The sequence below is a fragment of the Pinus tabuliformis genome, chromosome 3_2 (assembly GCF_031772625.1).
Source record: "Pinus tabuliformis cultivar Carrire ecotype Pingquan chromosome 3_2, CPIR1, whole genome shotgun sequence".
NCBI lineage: Eukaryota > Viridiplantae > Streptophyta > Pinopsida > Pinales > Pinaceae > Pinus > Pinus tabuliformis.
The window spans coordinates 465,826,225-465,853,248 of NC_142302.1; positions in this window are offsets into that span (position 1 = coordinate 465,826,225).

Genomic DNA, 27,024 nt, shown 5'->3' on the forward strand with positions numbered 1-27,024 from the left:
CTGAAGAAGAGGGAAGGTTAGATGTTAGATGCAGTGGGGGTATTTGGCAAAAAAATTCCTAAGTTGTCTCTACTCCTACGAGGCATGAAAGGATTGTTTTTTTTTCAAGGTTTTTTTAAGAATTACTTGCAGAATGGAAAGAAAGAAAAGATTGCAACTATTTTCTGAATGGAACTACTTGCAGAATGAAAGCAAATATTGAAACTATTTGTTGAATGGAAAAAATGAAGGAAAGCAAAAATAACATCTACTTAGACACCTCCCCAACAACAGTGCCAAAGAGTGATGAGCTCCAGTATTGCAGCAAGAATGTTGCAACTCCTAGGGCTACCAACTTTACTTCATCAACCCTGGGTTCATATAAAATTGGAGGTGACAATGTTTTATACATAGTAGATGCAATGGTCTACTCTTGTCACTTTTCAACTGGGGCGATAGACCACTAGGTTTTTCAAACTAGTCTTTTATTGACTAGAAGGAGTCTGATTACTAAATAGCAAAGGGAAAATTACTCTTAATGCAAAAAGGAAATGTTGCCTACTCTAGGAAATGAAAGTGTTGAATTGGAAGGTGCTATAAAGTGACATGAAATCATCTAGCTAAGAAGCTACACATTTTTCTTGCAAAAGAGACCTAACTTAACCCTGCATATAACCTCTAGTCATTTAGACTAATTGAGCATGGAAATTTATCTAAGAACCACTGTCACTGTTGCATGCATGTGCTAACTAGAAATTGTAGAAAAAGACCTTTTTATTCAGTTTTATGAGTACAAATGCTAATTTAACCAATTTTCTCTTTGGTAGGGGAGATGGGTATGGGGAAATCGGTTTGGAATGGTTTCGAGGGTATGGAAGGCAAGTGGAGGCCTAACATAAGCTTAGATGACCATTTCTTCTCAATTCAGGCTTAAAACAAGCTGTTACAGGGTTTCCTCTAGTACTACGGGATGTCCTATTTCTACTACAAGATGCCCTGTTTTACTACAGGAAATGGGTCGAAATCTTATAAGGAGGTAGGAAAGGTAGGATGAAGTGTGGGAAAGGTCTTTGATGGGGAACTAAGTCACAAAGGAGGTGCACACTACCCAAGGCTCAATCCAAGGATTCAAGATGGTTGGAATTGCTGAAGGAAAATGTCCACTTTGCTACAAGACAGAAATTTGGATTAGGGTTTGGTGGGCTTTGGCAGCGTAGGTAGAGAATAGTTGGAGGAGGCTGATGAGATGAGGTCTCCCTATAGATGAGAAACTCCTGCAACAACATACATTATTTTCTTCATTTATGCACAACTTCATTTATATATGGAAAAGATGAGTTGAATTTAGGAAAAATCGAGTTATTACTAGCTAATGGCTAAGTTTATGAATGGAAGTGCTTCTAAACCATAGGAAACTAAAGAGACCAAAATGAAAATTGCAGGTACTTCTAATAAATTTAGAAATAGTGATCTATGCAACAAGAAATCCTAGGTTATGTAGTGATCAAATAATAAATCTGTTTTTGGGCTTTGCGAATGGAACCCTCAAACCATGATCCCATAAGGGAGATGAGGAAGAGGCCATTACCACAAGATTTTCTGAGGTGTTTACTATCACTATTTTACCACTGATATATCTATCCACAAATGGAAGCAAACAAAGTAATCATCCAAATACTTGCAGATTAAACAAAACCAAAATCACTTTAGCAACTAACTATGAATGTAATCTAAGCATACATGTACAGAAATAGGAACCTTTGTTGCTAGGGTTGGGCCCTAACCCAAGAGCTTTAGCCCTCTGAGTCAACTCAGTGCTAGATCAAGGGAATGCTTTTCACTTTTATCAAAAATACATAAGAGTTATTAGTCACAATGTCTTAGCTTGAAAATGCCTCCTGGCTACAAAAAAAAAAAAAAAAATGAATCCTAATGAGGCCCTAGGCCTTCTTATTTATACAACTGAAGCTACCAACAACTTCCTTAAAATTAGGGAGGCTTGGCTCCCAAATCGAGATCAACTTGTCTTCAACTATCACTGGCTTGGCTGCTTGTAACTCCGAGCTAATGTGACCTGGTGGAAGAATCTTTGAGTGATTGAGGAGTTAAGGAGGTAGATCCAATCTCCTGAAATCCCTCTTGCTTGTCTACTTTGATTTCCTGCACTTATATTACCCAAAATTTCTCCAAATCCTACAATTAATGCACATCAAGCCACCTAACATAACATCTCATCTTTACCCTTCTCACTAAGCAAAATATAATAAAATATGTAAAGAAACTTGAGAAACGTTGATTTTAATAAGCTGGAGAGTGGAATTAAGTTCCATATAATTTATCTATTAATGAGCCTCATCAATCTCAAAGAAAATCTCAAGGAAAAACTTATAGCTACCCTAAAAGAGATTAGCATTTTGACAAAGGAGCTCAAGAAGCAAGAACAAGATGGTGACCATGACCTTGACAAGACATGGAAGGAAGTTGACCTATTTAAGCTTCAAGTACAAGAAAAAGGTGAGGAGATCAACAAGCTTAAGGAGGAATTTCATCAAAATAAGAAAAGGAATCATGAAGAATTCATATCCATGACAAATCAATTGGATAAAGCAAAGAAAAGGGAAGGCACTTTGTCAAGCCATCTTGAACAAAGACACAAGGACTTCAAAAAACTTGAAGCAAAAATTGGTCAATACAAGGAAGAGGTCTCCTCCCTTAAATCTCAACTAGAAGAAGAAAAGAAAAAAGCACAAGGCGTTGAAAAGGTGATGGAAGTTTTGACCCTCCTAGAAGGACAAGTCGATGAAGTAGAAAAAGAAAGAAATGCCTTGACATGCCAACTAGAAGAAAAGGATGAAGACATAACCAAATTAAAATCAGAAATCATCGCACTTAAGGCCCAATTATGTGAAGCAACCAAGATGAAGGAAGAAATGGAGAATCATCCAGAAAATAAGGATGAAGAATGCAAGATGATGAAAGAATAAGTTAATCTCCTAAGAAAATTAGTTGATCATCTAAAAATGAGTCTAAAGAGCTCTCAAACCCTATATGACATATTAATTCATCAAATATCTCCTCTTAATAAATCAAGTCTTGGTTATGTAGGTGAACCCTCAAATAAAAATGAGGCAAATCCTAATGCTTCAAACAACAAGGATATGGAGAATCTTGGAAGAATTATTGATGCCCCTAGTTCCAACAAAAGTAAGGATAAGAATCAATATGACATTGGAAGAAATGCTCCTCCAAAAATATATGCATATGGTGTCAAGGATGCAAGAGGCAATGGATAATATCAAAGGATCCCAAGGTTGAATGACTTTAGAAGTACATCAAGGCAATCTCCATCCTCTAGGTACCACAAGGACAAATATAATGGTCCCCATCAGTCTCCTATAAGAAGATTTGCAAGAAAAATTCATGGTTCCTCATTCATGAACAAGATGGAATGCTTCAAATGTCATAAGATTGGACATATGGCTCATGATTGTAACTTGACTTGGGTTGCTAAACAAGCTAAAGCCATGACACTCAAGCATGAAAAGAAAATCAAACAAGTATGGAGAAGAAAGAAAAATGAAGTATAAAGTGTCTTGGACACTCAAGGCATCAAATCATGTTGTTGATCTGATGAGTACATCTTTGGAAGATATAATATTTCAAGTTTTGATGATGAGATTCTGCCAGTTAAGAAGAAGACCATGCATACTGTTAGGGGGAGAAAGTCCATTAAAGAACATGATTCTTTGTCCCCACTACACATCTGATGGGTTCCATAAGCAAAAAGAAGAGAAAGAGGAGTTTATGCAAGCAAGGGGAGTTGGTTGATCACATGAAGAAATGCAAACTATGGGCATCTCTCTTGTGCCACATTATCAAAAGAAGGAAAGTATGATGACAGGGGGAGTTGCATGAAAATGACAAAAAAGGAGCAACATGGCAAGCATGATAGGGGGAGAAGCATGGACAAGGAGAAGCGTGAAGATAGGGGGAGCACTTAAAGGAAAACATTGTCAAGAAAAGTGTCCCATTTTCCATTGATGTCAAAGGGGGAGAGAATACTAAAAAGGGGGAGAATATTTCCATCAATGAAAAAGGGGAGATTGTTGGTAAAGTTTTCATTGATGTCAATATGAGTACAAAACCTAAGTGCAAAACCCTAACCCTAGCATTTCTTGTTGAGGATGAAAACCCTAGATACATGGAAAATATATTTTTGACACCATCCCTAAAGCTATTTGATGAAACCCTAGGTCTATGCCCTTGCATGGATCATTCATATGATGAAACCCTAAATATGCTCATGTTAACCTAAAAGTCCTAGAATGAATAAATGATGCCCTAATCTTAATGAGTTAAAATCCCATGTGATGAAGCCCTAATCTAGTAACCCTAGTTGTATGATGAAACCCTAAAGATGCTCATTTTAACCTAAAAGTCCTAAAATGAAAAATTATGCTCTTATACTAATGAGTTAAAATCCCATGTGATGAAGCCCTAATCTAGTAACCCTAGTCCTTGTATGCAATCCTAATGCATGAAGATCACATGCACTAGCATGTCAAAATACTGAAAAATTCTAATCCACTTGATGCTCTAATTCCATAAAACAAATTATTTAATAGGCATATTATGAAAAATATGCATATGATGAAAGAAAAAATAAATTTCCATCATTAGAGCTCATTTCTTGAAGGGAATACTATATCAGCTTATATAGGCAGTCATAAGCTTTCCAATGATTACTCACTTGCCTCCTAATTCCTTACCATTGAAGAGAAATCAATTTTTGAAATCAACATATGTCAAAAATTGTCAAACTATCCAAGCCAACTTGAGTAGGCTCATAACCTTTGGAAAAGAGACATGTCCCTTCAGAATATGGAAAAAAACACTATAAATATAAACCTAAATTCGTCCATTCATGCTCATATTTTTCGGTGGAGACAATACAAGAGGTGGAGAAGCAGTCACATCTTATAAAATCAAGGAAAACAAGTTTTTGGAATTTTTCTTGGGTTAAATAGTCTCCCACAAGTTCAAGCTAAGAGCATAGGAGTTGTTGTAGTTTTCGTGGTCAAATTTTTTGCAGATTCCATGGTCGAAGTTATCGTAGTTGTCATGGTCGAAGTTGTCGTAGTTGTCATGGTCGAAGTTGCCATAGTTTTCATGGTTGAAGCTGCCATAGTTTCTATGGTCAAAGTTGTTGTGGTCAAAGTTGACATAGTTTCCGTGGTAAAAGTTGTCACACCTTTCATGGTCGAAGCTATCGTAGCTACCGTGGTTGAATTTGTCATAGTTTTTGTGGTCAAAGTGTTGAGTTATTTGGATTGGAAAAATAGAGCTTGTTGAAGTCTTGCCTTGAGAACATAATAGGGAAGAGTTGGAGAACGTTTGAAGAAATTATGAGGAGTCTTTGAAGGATATCCTTAGGAATTACTTGAAGCATAAATTGAAGGCTTGTTGGGCATTATTGAGGCTTGTTGAAGTGACATTGAACACATAGGATTGTGTTGAGATTGAAAGGCTATTTTAAAGGTTTAGTTGAAGCATTGTTGAAGACCCCTTGAAGTCAAAATTAAGAAGCTTGTTGAGGATATTGTGAAGACATATTGGGAAATATTATTGAAGACTTAAGCCAATCTTGGAGGCACCCTTGGAGATCATAATGCACTGATGGGATCCCTCATAATGTGACCTTGAAGAAGATTGTTTGGGTGACATGAAGAGTTGTGGAGACACTTTTTGAGAACCATAAACTTGTCATTGATGAAAGAAGGGTTATTGAAGATTGATTGAGAGCATTACTAGGGTTTGTTTCAGAAGACATTGCAAGCCTTGAAGAACTGTTGAATCCATATTGAAGATATAAAGCAAAGGGTTGGAGCCCTAGAGGATAGGAGTCCTCAAGAAGACCAGGTTGGAGCCTGTACCAATGATAGAGTTCGAGCCTCATAGAGACAAGGTTGGTGCCTTGGGAAGATAGGGTTGGAGCCCTAGAAGTTTGAGCCTTGGGAAGTCCAAGTAGGTTCTTGGAAAAATACAGGTTGGATCCTGGTGGATTGGATATTGGTGTTTGCATCAGGGTTGGAGCCTTGATCTATTATTGTACTTGTAAAGAGGATTGGATTCCTTGTCATTTCTGATTAATAAAATTATTATTCTATAATTGTTCATTTTGTGTTATAATTATAAGTGATCTTAACTGGTAAAAATAACAATTGAAAAGAAATACTTATTCACCCCCCTCTCAATATTTCCAACACATCAGCTAAATAAGTTGGAAGTTCCTCTGTGAATAATTCACTACAGTTCTTCCCTTTAGAATTGTAGTATTTTCATGTGTTTTATCTTCTCTGCTTTTAACAACCACTAGTTCCTTTTCATATAGTTACCAAGAAATAATATTTCTTTGTTGATCCCAACAAATAAGTAGACCAGCTCTAGTCCTCTAGTCAAATTTGGAACCAAACAAAGATACTAACTTCTAAACCTCCTTTAATATGTTCTCAACCTAAATATGAAGTAGGTTTTTCTCATTCATTTTACTTATTTCCATAATTAATCCAAGTTTGTCTGTGATATCTAATTCCCTTATTTCAGTTGAATATTTTCTATTTAAATATTTGATCATATTTTTAGCCTCCCATGCTACTTTATGTACATTTTTCTTGCATGCATCAACACTTAATTTAGAATCATCTGTCATAGTCTTATGTTGAGCAATTGTATGAATATACTCCCATATAGAACGAACCTCTTGGATGATATCATCCTAGACAATTTGTCTAGCTTCAAGTAGAGATATATTTCCCTTCAATTTGGTTTTTAACTCCTTGATTTCATTTTGTGCTTCATTATTCTTGGTGGTCAATTGATCATTGTTTTATTTTTCTATATTGAGTTGTCACTCCTTGATATCAAGTTGTTCCTTTACCTAAGTTAGGTTTTCTTGTTTTTTCATTAGTTCGACCTCTAAAATTATGAGTTCTACCATAGCTTTTGTAAGCTTCTCTAAGTGGTGATTTGACTCACTTGGGACCACAATAGTGAAAACGTGGCTTTTTATTGATTATTGTAAGCTCTGCACTTGTTCCTACAAAATGACAATTTCTTTTTTTATGTCCATTAACTTTGTCATTAGCAGTTACTTCTCGTTCTCAACCTGATATAGTTCATTTGTTTAAGTGTGCTTAGTCCCAAGCATTTTCAACTTCTTCCTTAATGACTGCACCTCAGATTTTATGTTTTGCAATAGGGTTTTGATAGCTTCTCTGTTTTCTAAATATATTCCCAATTTAACAATTAGCTTCTTATGCTCCTCATTTTGAATATGTACTTCTCTAGAATTAGCCTTTTCTTGCTTGTGTTGATTTGAAACTTTCTCCAAAATATTTTATGTTTTAATCATTGTCAAGGATATTTTTCTTAGGTCACTATAGCATTTCCCTTGCTTGTCTATGCAAATTAATCTTGTCAAGCAATGGGATGTCAACTACATTTATGGATAGATCTAATGTTTTAAAATCAGGGCTTGAAGGAAGAGACTAAACAATAGGATGCATGAGGGACAATTTTAATTGGTTACTTTTTAAATCATCGAAGAGAGTAGTATTGCTTGATAAGTTGGAGTTGTTCGTGTTGCTAGCTAAGTTGCCTTGTTGCTTCTCAGCTTATGACTTATTTCTTCATTCTGTTGATAATTCCTCTATAACACTTTTGTGGTGGAGGAAGTTTCTTCAATTGAGAATGCTGCCAAATTAGTGGAAACAAAGGAGGAGGTAGAGCACTCTGTGTTTCCCAACTGCATTTGAAAACTTGTTTGATTTGAGGGTCCCTCTGTTAATTTAATTTGTACCTCTTCTTCTTCTTCTCTTTGAACCTTCGCTACATTTTGCAATTGTGAGTCTTGTATCTAAACATCCAGTTGTTTAGGTATATTTCTCTTCAAGCTCTTCTCCCTCACTACAAGGGTTTGAACATTTATTCTTTGTTGCATTTAGTTGAATAGCTATGTTTCTCAATTTTCCATTTTATTAAGTTCTAGCTAGCTTTCATGAATATAAGGTACAGAAATGATTTCCCCTCTTTTATTCAAAATTATATGATGAGGGTCATATTTCCACTTCTCTCCTTGATTAGAGCCGAACTCTTGCATCATTTCTTCAACTTACAGGAGGGCTTGTTTTCTATTCATGATGAATAGTCCAACAATTATTTCTAACTTAAAAATATACCCTTTGTGTGTAAGAACAAATGAACTTAGACTTTTCCTTATAAATTCAAGAGAAAATATACTCATAGGAAAAAAGATTGAAAAACGATATGGTGGTACCTCAACCCCATACAGTCTTATCTCAGTGCAGTCTTCACAAATATACCATTCCCCCACTTTGGTGTCCTTGTTGAGTTGCAACAACTCTTTTTCTTCAGGAAAAATCTTTAGAGATTGTTGATTCTTCAAATAGTACATACAGTGGCCATGAATGATGATAAGTAATAAGAAAATCCCTCATTATTTCCCTTCTTCCTAACAACACTAGTCCATTAAATCATAGATTCCATTTAATTCTTTGAATTCCACATATTCAGACCCAGATGGCCAAATTTATCATCATGTACATATAAGATCATATAGACCAGGATAGGGAAATGATAGACTTGGTTAGGTATGAAAGGATGTCCAAAAAAATATATGGTTGAAGCACCAAACTCAAAAATCTCAGGGCTTTGTCACTTACTATCCCAGTATCAACTTCTCCCAAAAGAGGAAAAATTATAGCTAATCCATGTTGTGCAACTTTAGAAAATAATGTTGTTGGATAATTCATTACAGGTGGAGGAATTAGGGAATTTGGTGGAAAAATGAGTTTAAACAAACATTCCTTATTCTCCTTAGAAAGATGTCTATAAGTGAGGAGTAAGGATTCATCTGAAAATATGTTGGGATTCTCAACTATAAGAAAATTAAAAGCTAAGTGTATTAGCTCTAAAGTAACCTCAAAACTATTCTCCCCCAATGAAGACATAAGAAAAATCCTCTATGGGACAAGGAAAGACACTAACCAACTAACAAATTGGGGAAATTATAGGTATGTGGGATAACTACATAATAAAGGCCAGACTGGATGACTCGATAAATGTTATCTGAGTCACTAGAACGGTCAAGAATGTCATGTCGAATCTCCAAAAGGTCAGGGGAGCAATGGGAATCATATACTTAAGTTTCTCTATCCATAAGGGGTATATGAACATATGACATAGATATTGTAGGATTTTTAGTTGATTTTGGTGTTTTCTCCATGTTTACAATTTGAAAGAAAGGACAAAGAAGAAATGTGGAATTATGAGTTACTCGATAACCGAAGACAATGAAGAGCTCAATGCTGATGTGGAATTGACAATGTACACTCTGGATGTTGGTCATCATAACTTTGCAACTGGACAACAAATAAAATAGCAGGTGAGACAACCTTTTATCTTTTTTGTACTGAGCAAGACATGAAAAATCCTGATGACATAAGGGGTACAAAAGGGTGACATGGATGTAAGGGAGATAGCATGGAGGGGTGCGATGGGTTGATCATGTGTAATGGTATGCTTTCTTTCTTGGCTTGTCTTACGAGTACCTGAGCTATAACCAACTACTGATGTGTGGTTTTCATAAAAAACATTAACCACTTCTGAGGGATCCCCATAGTGGTTTGTGAAAAGTAGAGGGGATCTGTTAGAATGAATCGTGGTTGGTTATTTGGAGATGGGTTGTTTATCCATCCTCCTTTCTAATGTGTCCTCATCCCATAAATTTTGATTGCTTTAACTTGTCTAAAATCCTTTGATTCCTTGGGCTAAATCCAATGAGCGACAATCCAACACCAAATTTGTGTGTGCTTTAATTTCCAATTTATAAAAGTTTCGACCCACTTTTAGATAGTTTAAGGTTTTTATTTTTATCCTAAAATGTTAGGTTTGTATACAAAATAGAAATAATACTTTTGGAAAGGCACTATTATATAAAAAAATCTTAGTCCCTACATCCAAGATATTTTATGTGTGTGTGTGTAAGATTTTTTTGTAGGAAAAGTAAAAAGTAACTGTTGACTACAACACTTTGCATTAAATAACTAGGGTACTTGAATTCTTTACCCTTCCAACTCTTCATTCCTCTTCATTTGGGATTCCATCTAAGCACTAATGTAGACCATGGCCTTATGTAGGCCTTCCAATTGACTAGTTAGGTGTCGCATCTCCTTCCTTATCTCATGCATCTTGTCACATTAACACCCTCTGGGAGGGGGATAGTTAGCCATGACATGATTGTGTCTAGGAATTTCCATAATACAAGACTCCAAGTATTTCTAGAATTAAGACTAGCACCACATATGAAAAAGAAAACAACAAGAGGAATGGAGGGACAAATCCTGTTTGAGTATTTGACAAGACCAATCAACTCAATAATCAATTCAAAATCCAAATAGAAAAAAAAAAAAAAAAAAAAAAAAAAACTAAAATTACAAACATATCCATACTTTCAACAGGGAAAAGAGGTTCATTACCATCCTAAGTGACCTATAATTTTGCCTCTCTCTCGACACAGATGTTTAATTTTATGGACCGATTTGACAACCATATAATTTATTTCATTTTTCAACATTTACTCAAGAATATTCATAATTAACCATTAACCAGTAGAGTACTAACAGTGTTAATTTTCTTAGGTCTAGAAGTATTTTGGTAGATAATTTCATTTTAAAACATTTTCAACATTTTCACATTGCATTCACCCAATCTTATCATAAACAATTATGTAGAGAGAAAATTAGCAATAACAATGCAATGAAACAGTCATAGGTCTATCATGATATCTTTTTCATAGGGCTCAGCATATCATTGTTGGTTGTTTGTTATATTCTTTCCACGATGACCCAATACTAGTTGGGAAGACCCACGATGGTGGGCATACCTACCCATGGTTTTGTGCATGGGGTTTGCACATGGTTTTGGGCATGATGGTTTTCTGCCCATGGTATTTTGTAGATCTTGTCGAGGGAACCATGGTTATGTTCTAATATAGGGTTAGTGGATTAGGGTTTATGAATGCTTTGACATGTATATATATGTATTGTAACATAGAAAGGAATATAATGAAAAATCAATCTAGTAGTCCTGGTTTTTGGATCCAAGGGAAAATATCTATGTATATTTATTTTATGTTCTCACCATTGTATATTTTTCTATTTGAGGAATTCATTTTCTATTAATTTATGTACAGGTTTAAAACCTACATTTGGTTTCGGCTTCAACGAGATGCATTTGTTGTTGAAGGGTTTTTCTTGGACCTGTGGTAGACCCTATTTACTGGGAGATTTGTGGGATCGATTCTTGTCGTGAAAGAAGATGGTGAACAATGAAAAGATAGAGATCAAGAAATTTAATGGTCATAGTTTTGAGTTGTGGAACCTTGGGATGGAGAATCTGTTGGTGGACTGAGATCAATGGATTGTTGTAGACCCAAGTACGGCAACAACAGGAATGTCGAAAGAAGACTGGGTGAAGTTAGATCGGAAGACAAAGAGAAAAATATAATTGTGTCTCTCAGATTCAGTATTTTTTAATGTATCAAGGGAAGCTACAGTGAAGCCCTTGAGGGATAAGTTAGGGACTTTTACCAATCTAAGTCTCTAGTGAAAAATTTGTTCCTATGGAAAATGTTGTATAAACTAAGGATGAAGAATGGAGACTTAGTGACAGAGAATTTGAAAGCCTTTAATATTGTGGTAAGCAAATTGTTGTCTATTGATATAAAAATTTCAAACGAAGATAAGTGCATCGATTTTTTGTGTTCTCTGCCATATTCATGGGATAATATGGTTGTTGCAATAGGTAGCAACACAACTAGCTTGAATTTCGATGAAATAGTCTCATCCTTATTGTTGGAGGAAATGAGACAAAAAAATATGGAGAGCTAGAATGGAGATGGCTTGTATGTATGAGGGTGTTCCCAAAATAGAAACAAAAATAGGTCCTCAAGTGAGAGATCTAAATCTAGAGGGAGATTTAAATCTCTGGGAAAATTTATAAAGGTGTGATGGAAACTCGAAAAGGAAGGGCACTACAAAAAGGATTGTAGATATAAAACTCCTAACAAAGGAAAGGGATCTGATGATGCTCCTTATGTAGAGGAAAAAAACCAACTCATATGAAGGTGGGGATGTGTACTTGGATTCTTTTTCAAGTACACATGTAGATCATGAGGAATGGTTAATTGACTCAGGTGCATCCTTTCACTTCACTCCCCATAGGGAGTGGTTCTACAAGTATGAGAAATATTATAGTGGTGATGTATTCTTAAGGGATGACAGGAAGGCCAGAATCATCGGATGTGGAAAAGTAAACCTGAAGTTGCAAGGTGGAAGGATTAGATAACTTCCTAATGTTTTGCATATTCCTGTATTGGACATAAATATTATTTCTGTAAGCAATATGGATGATGCAGGTGTAAAAACAATGTTCAAGAAAGATAATTGCAAGATGGTTCAGGGAGCATTGGTGTTGATGTGCAGAGTTTGGATTGGAACTATGTACAAGCTTCTAGGTAGCATTATTATTGATTGGTGCAATAGTTATGTGGTTCCTCAAAGTGGAGCAGAAAATATATTGGTCTCCGGAGAAAAGACCATGTTATGACATCAAAGGCTTTGACGTATTGGAAAGAAGGGCCTTCCATTACTACATGGTAATGGTATGGTAGAAGGTATGTCTAATTTCTCTCTGGATTTCGATTTCTGTGAACACTGTGTATATGGGAAGAAAAATCGGGTGAGTTTCCCCTCAGGTGCTAAGAAGGCGAAAGGGATATTAGAGCTTGTGCACAGTGGTGTGTTTGGACCCATTTTGGTTCCATCTCTAGGTAAATATGTGTACTACATATCATTTATAGATGACTTCTCCAGGAATACATGGATATATTTCCTCAAGAACTAGCTCTCAAAATAAAATAAAAGATAGATCAATGACTTAAAATTTAGCCTCTTCGAGGGGGCAACCTCCTTTACATGACATAAATGAAAAATTCTTGGATGATACAAATGATAAGACCTCATTGGTATAAATAGGAGTCTAAGGGGTCACAATATAGTCAGAGCCTACATAACAATAATAATGTAAGGGCACAACAATAACAATAGTGGGCTTCTATGGGGCACAACAATTATAGCATTTGGGATACATGGGCACAATAATAACAATACTAGGCTACACTAACAATAACAATAAGGGGAATACACTACTATTATAGGGACCTAACATGCCCCTCTCCTTTAAAAAAGTGTTGTCCTCAATGCTTGAGTAGTTATGGATGCTTCTGTATAAAATTCTCATCCTCCCATGTGGAATCTTCAATGGGTACGTTCTTCCACTTAATGAGATATTCTGAAATTAATCGATTTCATAGTTCTCAGATTCTTGTTTCCATGATTACTTCAAGATCAAATATGATTTTTCCTTCTTCGCCAAGTTCTGGAAACATTGTTTGAACTGGGATCTTGTCACCAATAACCTTCTTTAAGAATGAAACATGGAAAACTGGGTGTACTTAGCAAGATGTAGGCAAATGAAATTTGTATGCCATAATATTGATCTTTTGCAACACATTGTAAGGATCATATTACTTGGGTGATAATTTATTATCCTTGTTAGCTTGCTTGAGGGACATTTGTTTGAAAGGTTATAGCTGTAAAAATACTTAGTTGGCTACATCAAAACTTCTTTCACTGCAATTTTGGTATGCCTGTTGTTTCATTCAATTTTGCGCCAGAGTGAGGTTATCCTTTAAGAGTTGGAGAACTTTTTGTTGATGCTTGATGTGATCTTCAACTGCTTGAACCTTAAAATTTTCTCTTATAGATGATGTGATGGATAGTGGATGATATCCATAAAGTTCCATAAATGGGTTCATTTTTGTTACAGTATGGAAGGAAGTGTTATACCACCATTTAGCTATAGGTCATCACTTTACCCATTATGTTTGTTTATCAAATACAAAGCAACAAAGATATCCTTCCAAATATTTGTTCATTATCTCAATTTGCCCATCAGATAGAGGATGATAAGATGATCTATGAGCTAATTGAGTACCAAGACAAGAAAATAATTTCGTCGAAAAATTTGCATTGAAAATGGGATCTCTTTCACTTATAATAATCTTTGGTTTTCCACGTAGCTTTTGAATTGTTTCCATAAATGCAATAGGGAATGTACTAGCTTTGAAAGGATGAGATAGTGCACAAAATTGTGCATACTTGGCAAGTCTATCAACTACCACCATGATGAAATCATTTCCTTCATGCTTGGGTGAACCTGTGATAAAATCCATTGAAACCTCCTCCCATTTCTGACTTGGAATGGTTAAAGGTTGTAACACACCTAGTGTCTTAATTAAATCAATTTTATTTTGTTGGAAAACCAAACATTCTACCACAAACTTCTGAATATCAGATTTAAGGTCATCCCAAAAAAAATCCTTCTTGACCCTGTGGTAAGTTTTTTAAAATATTGAGTTCCCTCCTAAGGGGAGGTGTGCAATTCCAAAAGAAAATTTTGCTTGAGATGGGAATTCTTACAAAGATATAAGCGATCTTTGAACCATAATAATCATTTTTCCAGTTAAATGTATCAGATGTACTGGGACCTTGCTGCAACTTTTGAATGAGCGTCCACAGCTCTTCGTCATTCTTTCATTCATCCCTTGCTTCAGTTATTCAATGGGGTTGGATAATATAAATGGAAAAAATAAATGCTTCCACATCCTCATCCTTTCTTGAGAGTGGATTTGCAACAACATTTTTCTTCGCTTTTTTGTAGATGATTTTAAAGTCATAACCCAACAGAGTTGTGACCCATTTTTTGTTGCTCTTCTGAAGATAATCTTTGTTCCAAATTGTATTTAAGACGATCATGATCTTTTTTTACCTTGAAGTGTCTTCTCATTAGGTAAGGTCTCCATTTCTTTATTGCATGTAGTGTTTCTAACATTTGATTTTCATAAATATGTTTATGTAAATACTTTCCTTTGATTGTAGGAATTTCAACAGCAATGGGTCTTCCTTCATGCATTAAAACAGTACCAATTCCATTTCCTAAGGCATCACATTCCACAATACATGTTTTTGTGAAGTCTAGCATAGCTAATATCATTGATTGGCACATTGCCTCTTTAAGATGTTCCAAGGCCTTAGTTGCTTCTGGAGTCTAAGAAAATGCATCTTTATTCAGTAATGGTGTTAGAGGTGTTGCTATTCTCCCATAATTCTTAAAAAACTTGCGATAATACCCTGTCAACCCAATAAATCCTCAAAGATGCTTTATGGTTGTGGATATTTTCCATTCCATAATGGCTTTAATTGTGTTACGCTCTACCTTAACACCCTCATGAGATACAATATGACCCAAATATTCCACCTCTTGTACTCCAAAGAAACACTTGGAGGTTTTTGCATATAATTGTTTCTCCTCCAATAGTTTGAGCACCCTGTCAACATGTTGAACATGATCCTTCCAAGACTTGTTGTAGATTAGTATATCATCAAAAAATACTCACACAAATTTTCTAAGGAAGGTTTGAAAATGGAATTCGTCAAACTTTGAAATGTGGAAGATGCATTAGTAAAGCTAAAAGGCATGACCAAAATTTCATAATGACCCTCATGAGTTCTAAATGTTGTTTTTGGAATGCCTTCAGCCTTCAATCTAATTTGATGATATCTTGAACAAAGATCCATCTTGGTGAAATAAATTTCTCCATGTAATTCATCCAACAATTCATCAACGACAAGCATGGGAAAAATATCTTTAATAGTGAGCTTGTTGAGCTCCCTATAATCCTGACACGTACATCATGATCCATCCTTCTTGTGCACCAATATTACTGGAGCAGAGAAAGAACTTTGACTAGGTTGAATTATACTAGCCTCTAACATTTTTGCTACCATGCATTCAATTTCACTCTTTTGGGCATAGGGATATCTGTAACATCTGATGTTTGGAGGAAAACTTCCTAGAGTCAAATAAATAGCATGATCATGATCATGAATAGGTGGGAAACCTTTGGGAGTCTCAAATTCTTTGGAATGATTGTCCAAGACTTTTGGAGATCTAGAGAAATAGATGATTTCAATGTTTGAACCTCTAGTGAGCATAATTGTGCAATTATTCCCCGTTGTTCTTTCTTCAGAAGATCTTTCATGCCATTAGAGTTGATTATATTTCATGGTTTCCCTACGATACCCCTTAATGAAACTTCCTTTCCTTCCAAAAAAATTTCAAGAAAAATTCTTGAAAATTAAAAGTTATCATCCCCAAACATTGTAACCATTGGACTCCTAGTACAACATCAACACCACCCATTGGAATGGAAAGGTTTGGACTATTCAATACACATTCCCCCATGGTTAGCTTGATATTATGGAACTTTCTAAATAAATTTATATTTCCTCCAGTTGCAACCATCACTTGACACTCTAGTGCTGGATATAGGAAGCAATCCAATTCCTTGGCTATCTTATAATGAATAAAATTACGGGTACTACCTGAATCAATCGGCACTATTACCTTTTTTGTTTTGATATATCCTTCTATCTTGAGAGTTTGAGGAGTGGTAATTCCTTCCAATGAATTACAAGATATGGTCAGATTCATTTCTTCTTTCCATGGGGTTGGTTCCAGGTGTATATCCTCTTCTTTTGTTGTTTCGTGTTCCTTTTCTTCCTCCTCTTCACAATCTATGTGGAATCATTTCTTCTCAGCACACTTATGACCTTTAGTGTATTTTATATCATAACTATAACAAAGCCCTTTTTCTTGTTTTCCCTCCAATTGTTGTAGTGTCAACCTTGTAGGTTGTGGAAAGATAGAAGTAGCAACACTTCCATCTTTATAGTTGTGAGTGGTAGACTTCCTTGTTGCCATAATTTTTCTTTCAATTTTTTTTGCCACCCTAAATGCCTTCTCCAATGAATCAGATTCCCAAAGGTGAACCTCATATTGGATGTTATCCTTCAAATTCCATATGAATACATCAATTCTATGCACCTCTGGAATATCAGTTACCCTGATATTCAATTTTTGGAAGTCCTCAATGTGCTCTGCAACTAAACCCTTTTGTTTGAGATTTATCAATTGGATAAATAAGGTGTTTCTCTTTGTATCCTCATAATGTTCTATCATTTCCTCTGTAGAAATTGACCAAGTGACAAGTGGTTTATGATAACAAAGCCATCAATACCATACAAACTGATTGGGTTCTAAATATAAATATGTTATGTGTACCTTTTGTGTGTGTTGCATGCCATGGAGATTAAAATATTACTCCATCTGTAGTATCCATGTTACTAGATCCTTGCCATCAAACTTCCTCATATAGATATTTGGAATGTGGTGGGTCTTAAACACAATATTGGAGTCTCTAAAATCATGATTAAAATTCCTTTTGTTCTCATCATTAGTTTCATGGAATATCTTTTATCCATTAGGAAGAATTTCTTGTAGCAACTTTGTCAAACCTTCCATGTTTGCTTGTAAAACATTCATGTTGCCATTTATTTCTGATTTTAAACCATCCATGTCACCTTTTTTTCTGCTTTTAAACCATCCATGTCCCCTTTTAGTTCATCTTTGGTTTCTCTTTGTGAGAGCGAATTTGTTGCACTTGGTCCCGTAATTTTGATATATCATGTTGCAATTCTTCCTCTTCATGAGTCATAGTGGAGATTTATGATGGCCTAATGGGTATAGAATTCTTTGGTTTGGGAGGAATTTTAGAACCAAATACTGATATTTATGCTTCAATATTCCCTTTGAATCACTTCAAGCTGAATTTTCAAACAAAAAATATGAAAATTTTAAAAAATTAGACACATTTTTCTTGTTTTTTAGGAGCTCAATATTGAAGTTGTTGTATCTCTGTAATTTTCAATATCCGAGGTCTGAAATTTTGTCTTGTAGTAGCCCCATGAGTCTTATTTTCAACCCCAAAATTTAGAATGAGATTGGATTCTTCAAGAAAGTGTTATGCCCCAACTCCCACAATGGCCTGATTATAGACAAGTTCAGTAGAGCGAAATTGTAGGGAGTGCCACGTATCATTTTTTCGACCTTTGGCCTTGAAAGTGATACATGAAAAACAAAATTTTGTACATTTTCAGTCACTTTTTATGAAATTCAAATACGATTTTCAGAGAGAAAGTTATGACGACTTTCCCTAGGTCACCTGTTTGAGATGGAATTATGGAGCCTGCAAAAACCCTAACTTCCTTAGATCATATCTACAAAAATATAGCGAACCAAGATCTAAAATTTATACATGAAGTTCACCAAGATTTTGGCTCCCTATGGTTGATTTCAGCTTCTGAAGCCTTGTAGAAAAAAAAAATTATAGCAAAAATTCCAAGATGGCCTGTTTGAAGAAGCGAAACACTAGAATCAAAAGCTCTGATCCCAAATGTTATGTAACTAGCTTACAAAATAGAAGAAAATATAGATCAACGACTTAAAAAATAGCCTCTTCGAGGGGTAAACCTCCTTTAAATTACATAAATGAATAATTCTTGGATGATACAAATGATAAGACCTCCTTGATATATATAGGAGTCTAAGGGGTCACAATATAATCAGAGCCTACATAACAATAATAATCTAAGGGAACAACAATAACAATAGTGGGCTTCTATAGGGCACTACAATAACAACATAGGGATACATGGGCACAACAATAACAATATGGGGCTACACTAACAATAACAATAAGGGGAACACACTACTATTATAGGGACCTAACATTTATAGATGACTTCTCCAAGAATACATGGATATATTTCCTCAAGAAGAAATATGAATTCTTTGACAAGTTTAAAGAGTTTAAGGCTCTGGTGGAAAATCAGATAGAGAAGAAGATCAAGTTGTTGAGGACAGATGATGGTGGAGAGTTCTGTAAGAAATAATTTGAAGAGTTTTGTAAAAAGTGTGGTATAGCACGGCAGAAGACTACTACATACACACCTCAACAAAATTGAGTTTCTGGAAGAATGAATAGGACGTTGATGGAAAAGAAAAGAAGCATGCTCAGTGGTGTCAAGTTAGGACAATAATTTTGGATAGAGGCAGTGGATATTGCATGTTACCTATTTAACAAATCACCTTCATCAGCGTTAGAGTATAAGACCCCACATGAGGTATGGACTAGTAAGAAACCCTCTCTCGCATATCTCAGGGTATTTTGTTGTGATGCATATGTACATGTTGCAAAGGAAAAAAGAACCAAGTTAGATAGTAAATCTAAAAGGTGCATCTTTATTGGGTGTAAGTATGGTTTAAAATGTTATAAGCTTTAAAACCTGGAAATAAGGAAAGTTGTGTACAACCTAGATGTGGTGTTTAGAGAGGTGAAAGATGGTATTAAACAAGAGTCCTACCAAAGGAAGCTGCAAAGATAGAGTTTGAACTAAAGGAGGAAGAATCAAACTCTAAATCAAAACAAAAATCAGAAGAGGAAGAGCCACAAACTCTAGCTTTGAGAAGATCAGTTCGAGTGAGTACGCAGCCAAAGAGGTATAGTCCATCTGCTTTTTGTTCAAATGTTGTTTTATATATTATTGATGATGATCCCAGGACTATCAGGGAGGTAGTGGATTCAAAGGGTGGAAAAATTTGGAAAGAGGCCATAGTTTATGAAATGGAATCTTTGGACAAAAATGAGGCTTGGGATCTTGTGGAGTTGTCCACTAGAAGGAAACCCATTAGCAGCAAATGGGTGTTTAAGAAGAAGATGAATGTAGAAGGCAAGGTGGAGAAATACAAAGCTCGATTGGTAGAAAAAGGTTAGTCCCAGGTGCAGGGAATTGATTTTGGTGATATTTTTTCTCTTGTCACCAAATTAGCTTCTATTAGATTACTTTTATCTATTATTGTTGCTTTTGATTGTGAGGTAGAACAAATGAATGTGAAGACAACATTTATTCACGGGGATCTGAAAGAAACGATCTACATGAAGTAACCAGAAGGCTTTGAGGTGAAGGGTAAGAAATAAATGGTATGTAGGTTAAAAAAAGTCTATGTATTGGTTAAAACAGTCACCAAGGATGTGGTATCAAAAATTTTCTACATATATGCGAGGACTTGGTTTCACGAGGAGAAAAGTGGATCACTATGTGTATTTTAAATTAATTGGTGACTGTGTTATTTATTTGGTCTTGTATGTGGATGATATGTTTTTGATTGGAAATTACAAAGAAATTATCTACGATTTGAAGACCTAATAGTCCTCCAAATTCAACATGAAGGATCTTGGTGTTGCAAACTATATTTTTGGCATGGAAATTAAATGAGATAGGGAAAACAGGAAGCTCTGGTTAAACCAAAGAAAGTATGTTGAGACAATATTGCAGAGGTTTAATACGCAGGATAGTAAAATGTTCAAGGTACCTATTCCTATAGGTGTAAAGTTATCTGTTGAACAGTGTGTTGGAAATAGCAATAGGAAATGTTAAAAGTAGAATCCAGAAATTCCAATTTAATTTGTCCTTGAATTAAATTGCAATTATTTTCTCATAGCAACTTGTAAATAGTTAATTATGGTTAATTAACTTAATTAGCTTAGGAATTTCAAGTTGGAAGTATTTATGTAGTCATGTATATGTTCTCCCTAAATTTTAGCGGTTCAGGATGAGTTTAAATTGAGTTGTAATTAGATTAACTCAGTTTACTAAGTTATGGTTAGTTAAATTAGTTCTAACTGTTTGTTGAACTAATAAAGGACTAACAGTCATTTGGTGCACTGGTGCATCCACAAGTGTTACTCCAATTAATTGAAGATTCCCTCATGAGAAATTCATGCATGTCAGTTCAAAGAAATACCTAGTTGAGACTAGAGTAGAGGGACAGTGTACTATTAGTTGTATGATTTACTGAGTTGTAAATATCATGCATGCATTCAGAGAAGGACCTATGTTTGGATTGTGCATTTTTGGAAGCATGAATTTCATTTTAATGTGGGCTATTCATCCTAGGAGTTGTACAAGAAATAAGAATCTTGAAGGCTAGGAATTTGTCTAAGTATTGGCGAAAGGAAGTCATCAAGTGGAGGACAAGATTTTCTACATGGTATCAGAGCAATTTTGTTTTTTCTGGGACAACGAGTTTGCAGAGAAGATCTAAGAATTTTTGTTGAAATTTTTCAAAAAAAAAAAATAGCAGATCTGGATTCCTAGCAAAAAAATACCCAAATTCAAAAAACAAATCAGTCAAATCGAAGTTCGGATGAGGAAGATATCGTCAATTTAAAATCAATTTGTTTTCAAGAAATTTCATGACAGTGGGACAGATGAAACATATTGGTGTGCAATCGAAGAACCTGTATTGTCTTGAGGTTAAATATGCGCTCAAATACTTGAGGAGTAAGTAAAAGGTTAGAGGCAAGGTGGTTGAGAGGGATATTGAATTACCTCTGAACACCTCAAAAAGTTGTGGAGCAGCCACAATTGGAGAAGCAGAGAGGAGACCGAGTGGAGGCATCCACTCATGAAAAGACCTCCAGTAGGGGGAAATTTTGAGCCAGGTGGGCAGAGGGAGCACATGAATCCATACCTCCAAGTGTGAGGTGGGGCTATGTGAAGTGATAGTCCCAAGAGGGCTGAAATTGGGCAGGGTCCATTAAGAGGCTTTATCTCATGGATCGTACCTTGCTATCGGAGCCTAAAATACATAGTAGTAGGAGGAATCAATGGTGATTGATGCAATCAGAGATCAGAATGAAAGAGGCTAGAGCAGTCAAATACTGAAGAGTGCAGAGAAGGGTTGACAATAGTGCAGAAAGGTAGAGTTAGCAGAAGCACAGAGTTTTCAGTCCACAAAGGCAATAACAGTCAAAGACTTTGATGATAGATGCATCATACTAATTCAGGTTAGATGTATTTTTTCAGTGTCTATAGTTGTTGTAGCAACAACACTAGAGAGAAGTGTTTCATGAAGAACATTCTAAAGGTTCAGGATCAGGATCGAGTTGAATTCCTTCCTTGTTGGGAGAGTGTTGAAAATAGGAACAAGAAATGTTTAAAATAGAATCCAAACATTCCAATTTAATTTGTCCTTGGATTAAATTGTAATTATTTTCTCATGGAAACTTGTAAATAGTTAATTAAGTTTAATTAACTTAATTATATTAGGAATTTTGAGTTGGAAGTCTTTATGTAGTCATGTATATGTTCTCCCTAAATTTTAGGGGTCCAAGATGAGTTTAAATTGAGTTGCACTTAGATTAACTCAGTTTACTAAGTTATGGTCAGTTAAATTAGTTCTAACTATTTGTTGAACTAATAGAGGACTAGCAAACAGTTGGTGCACTAGTGCAACCACAAGTGTTACTCCAGTTAACTGAAGATTCCCTCATGAGAAACTCATACATGTCAGTTTAGAGAAAGGCCCAGTTGAGACTAGAGTGCAGGGACAATGTATTATCAATTGTATGATTTACTAAGCTATAAATATCATGCATGCAATCAGAGAAGGACCTATGTTCGGATTGTGCAGTTTTAGAAGCATGAATTCCCTTTAAATACGGGCTATTCATCCTAGGAATTGTGCAAGGAATCATAAGCTTAAAGGCTATGAATTTGGCTAAGTATTGGCCAAAGGAAGCCATTAGGCACGGGATAGGAAATACTTGTGTAGGTTGAGCTCAAGGTTGAGCAGAGCATATTGTATTCATTTAGAATCTTTGACCTGGAATGGAGCAAGGAAATAGGGGCTTGGAGAGTTGCAGAATAGGCTAAGGATTTGGCTTGAGCTAGCTTGTGAGCTGAGAGTTAATTATACTTCTGCTGGGATTGTTCTTGTGAGAACAAGCATTGTATTATCATCTTGGATTTCTTATTAATGCAATATAGATAGTAGGGGTTTTGAGCTGTGGATTTTCTCGGATAAATCTTGTGTTATGTTTCATTGATTTATATTCTTCTTGTTCATATTGTTTTCATTGATGTATTGGCTTCCGCTGGTTGAAAGTAAAAGTAGATTCTTGTCCTGTGCTTTAGTAAATTGCATGAGCTTGTGAATCTATAGAAAATTCTACACAGTGTCCCAAGGCACAAGAAGAGGAAGAGGACATGTCTTGTGTTCCATATGTGAGTGCAATTGGTAGCCTGATGTATGCATATGCAGTGGGAGTATTGAGCAGGTTTACGTCAAATCCAGGGAAGGAGCACTGGATAATAGTGAAGTGAGTTTTCAGGTATTTGTGTGGCACCAGTGATTATGGTCTATGCTACGAAGGAAGACTAGGATTGGACATATTTTTAGACATACATGGATTTGATGATGCAAACCGAGTTGGGGATTTGGATCAAATAATATCTACAAGTGGTTATGTGTTTAATCTATTTGGAGGAGAAGTTAGTTGGATGAGCAAGAGACAATCTGTAGTGGCACTTTCAACTACAGAGGTTGAATGCATGGCAATAAATCATGCAAGCAAGGAAGTATTTTGGTTGTAGATAATGTGTTCAAGTATGTGGTTCATACAGAGAGCTATAAGGATAGATTTTGATATCCAAAGTGCAATTTTCTTGGAAAAGAACCTTGCTTATCATTCAAAGACAAAGCAAATTGATGTTCAGTATCACATTGTGATGGATATGGTTGAGGACAAAAAGGTGTTGCTGGTAAAGGTGGACACTTTGAAGAATGTTGCAGATACATTGATGAAGTCTATGAGCACTGAGAAGTTTATTGGTGTATAAAAACAATGGGTGTTGCAAGCTTGGACCAATGGCTAAGCTCTCTTGTGACCCCCTGTGTGGAAATAAAATAACAAGTGGGAGAATTTTGGGTGTGTGTTATATTCCTTCCACAACTAGCTCCATGCATTATACATTGCGTCGAGCGCAATTGAGGGTTTTGCATTGGGCGGTATCCCCCCTGCATGGGGTCTGGGGTAGGTCAAGGGGTTTGCAGGGGGGCAGTATCCCCCCTGCATGGTGTTTGGGGTAGCGCCTCGGGATATTTTTTTATGCGGACCCAAAGATGGTGAACATACCTACCAATGGTTTCATGCATGGGATTTGCACATGGTTTTGGGCATGATGGTTTTCTGCCCATGGTATTTTGTAGATCTAGTCAAGGGAACTACGGTTATGTTCTAATCCAAGGTTAGTGGATTGGGTTTTATGAATGTTTCAGCATGTATATATATGTATTTTAACATTGAAAGGAATATAACGAAATTTCAATCTCGTAGTCTCAATTTTGGGATCCAAGGGAAATATTTGTGAATACTTGTTTTATGTTATCGCCATTGTATATTTTTTGGTTTGAAGAATTCAATTGCAAGTAATTTATGTACAGGGCTAAAACCTACAATAACCTTCATATCTCTATCATAATATTTTCTCATATCACAGATAAGAAGGCCCAAAAAGGTTGTTGTCATACCCAAGAATTGAGGCCCATTAGGGAATTTTTATGCTATAAGACTAAGACCCATTAGGGTGTTGTTAAACCACAAGACTGAGACCTATTAGGGCGCAGTTACACCACAAGATTGAGGTATAATTTCAGGAACCCATAGGATGGAATGATCATTATATCACTACCAATTAATTATAGGTCCTGGTATGCATTTATTTGAGGCACACAAACCATGCCTTTTACCTTATGAAATCCATATAATTTGTCGTATTTTTTAATAACAAAAATATATGCATGAAAAAATAAAAATATTTAACAGTATTAATGTTACTTATGAGTAAAAAAATACTCTCCAAGTTGAATCATTCAATTTGGATTTAAAATGAAGGTTGGCATGTATTTTTGTGAAGCATGCCAAAATTGCCTTGCTTCACTAAAATGCAAGCCCAAGATTCATTCCTTGGCCAATCTGATTGATTCAAATTCTATAATATTTAATTAGTAATTACTGGTCTTGGTGTTCATTTATTTGAGGCACACAATCACTACAACAAAACCCTGTGATTAGCATCCCTTTTTTCTTCCTTTTTTGCATCTAGAGCCCATTTTTGGTGCTATTTGTGTCCATTTATCAAATATGGTGCAAAACTTGATGCAAAGTTTGCACCGAGTTTTTCACCAAGTCTTACACCAAGTTTAGCACCAGGTATTGTAATAGGTTTTGCATCAGGTTTTACGCCAGGTTTTACTCCAAGTTTTATGCGAAGTTTTGTGCCATCCTTTGCACCATGTTTTGTATCAAGTTTGGCACCTAATTTTGGTTCGCCAACTTTTGTATCATTTATTGCATCCACTTTTTGCGCCTACACTTGCATCAACTTTTTCATCATCTCTTGCATCCTCTTTTGCATCATTTTTTGCATCCATTTTTACATCATTTTTTGCATCCCATTTGCATCAAGATTTGCATCATATTTTGTGTCTCATATTGCATATACTTTTGCATCGAATTTTGTTGCATCATATTTTTCATCCATTGTTGCACCCATGTTTACATCCACTTTTGCACCCCTTTTTGCATCTTATTTTTCATCTTCATTTGCTTCTTTTTTTTGCATCTATCATTACATCCACTTTTGTTGTGACACTATTTGTACCATGTTTTGTACTTACTGTTGTACCCACGTTTACTTCCAATTTTGCATCCACTTTTGCATCAAAATATTGCATCCACTTTTGTGTTGGGTTTTGCATCTAATTTTGTATATTTTTTTGCATCTACTTCCTTTACATCCATATTTTTTTGTTTTTGCTGTTACACCCATGTTTGCATCCACTTTTGCATCCATTATTGCATTTTGTCTTGCATCCAAGTTTTCATATTTTTTTGTGTTTTTTATTACATCCACTTTCTCCTCCACTTTTGTTGTCCCATATCTTGTGCCTATCATTGAAACCCACATTTTCTTCCAATTTTGCATCCACATTTGCATCCTCTTTTGTGTCCAAGTTTGCATCAAATAATTTTTAATTTGCATCCCATTTTGCATCTACTTTTACATCCACTTCTGATGCATCCAATTTTGAATCTAATTTTGTGTCCACTATTGCACCCATGTTTGGTCCATGTTTACATCCATTTTTTAATCCAATTTTTCCTCCTTTTTGCAACCAAGTTTGTGTCCTTTTTTTTGTTCATTATTGTATCCCCATTTATTTCACAACAATTCATGCTAATTTTTATGCTTACTATTACACCCATGTTTTCTTCCACTTTTTCATCCATGTTTGCATCCTATTTTGTGTCCAAGTTTGCATCAACTATTGCATCTACTTTTTCATCCACTTTTGTGTCAATTTTTCTGTCTTGTTTTGCATCTACTTATGTTGTGTCCACTCTTCATCCAATTTTACGTCTATTGTTGCCCCCATTTTTTTTGACTTTTGCATCCATTTTCCAACACATTTTTTTTTTTGCATTGATGATATTTCTTATGACATTAACAATTATGAACAACTGATGACAATGTCAATAATTATGACGATGATGATAATGAAGATGATGACGATGACATGAATTGTGATTATTATGATAATCAAAATGATGATAAAGATGATGGGGGTTATAATGACAATGATGATGGCGATGCTAATGACCTTGGACAATCTTCCCAATTTTTAAATGTTGTCATGGTCATAATCATAATCATTATCTTTAGAGTCATCTTCCAAGTCATCATCATTTGATCATCATTATCATTATTTTCATCTTGGTCATAATCAACAACAATAATGGCATGAATGATGATTATGATGTTCATGACGAAGTTGACAACAATGATGATAGAAATTACATTAATTATGATGATGGGGATGATGAAAATTATAATGATGATGATAATGGTAGTGATGATGATGATCATTGATCATCTCTAAAAAATAAAGTTTTCATTTCTCTTGCATATATCATGTGTCCTAACAACCCTTTTTGAACACTCGTAATATTTTTTGGGTTGATGATATTTCTTACGATGCCTATAATTATGAAAAATTGACGAAAATGTCCATAATCATGATGATGATGATGATGAT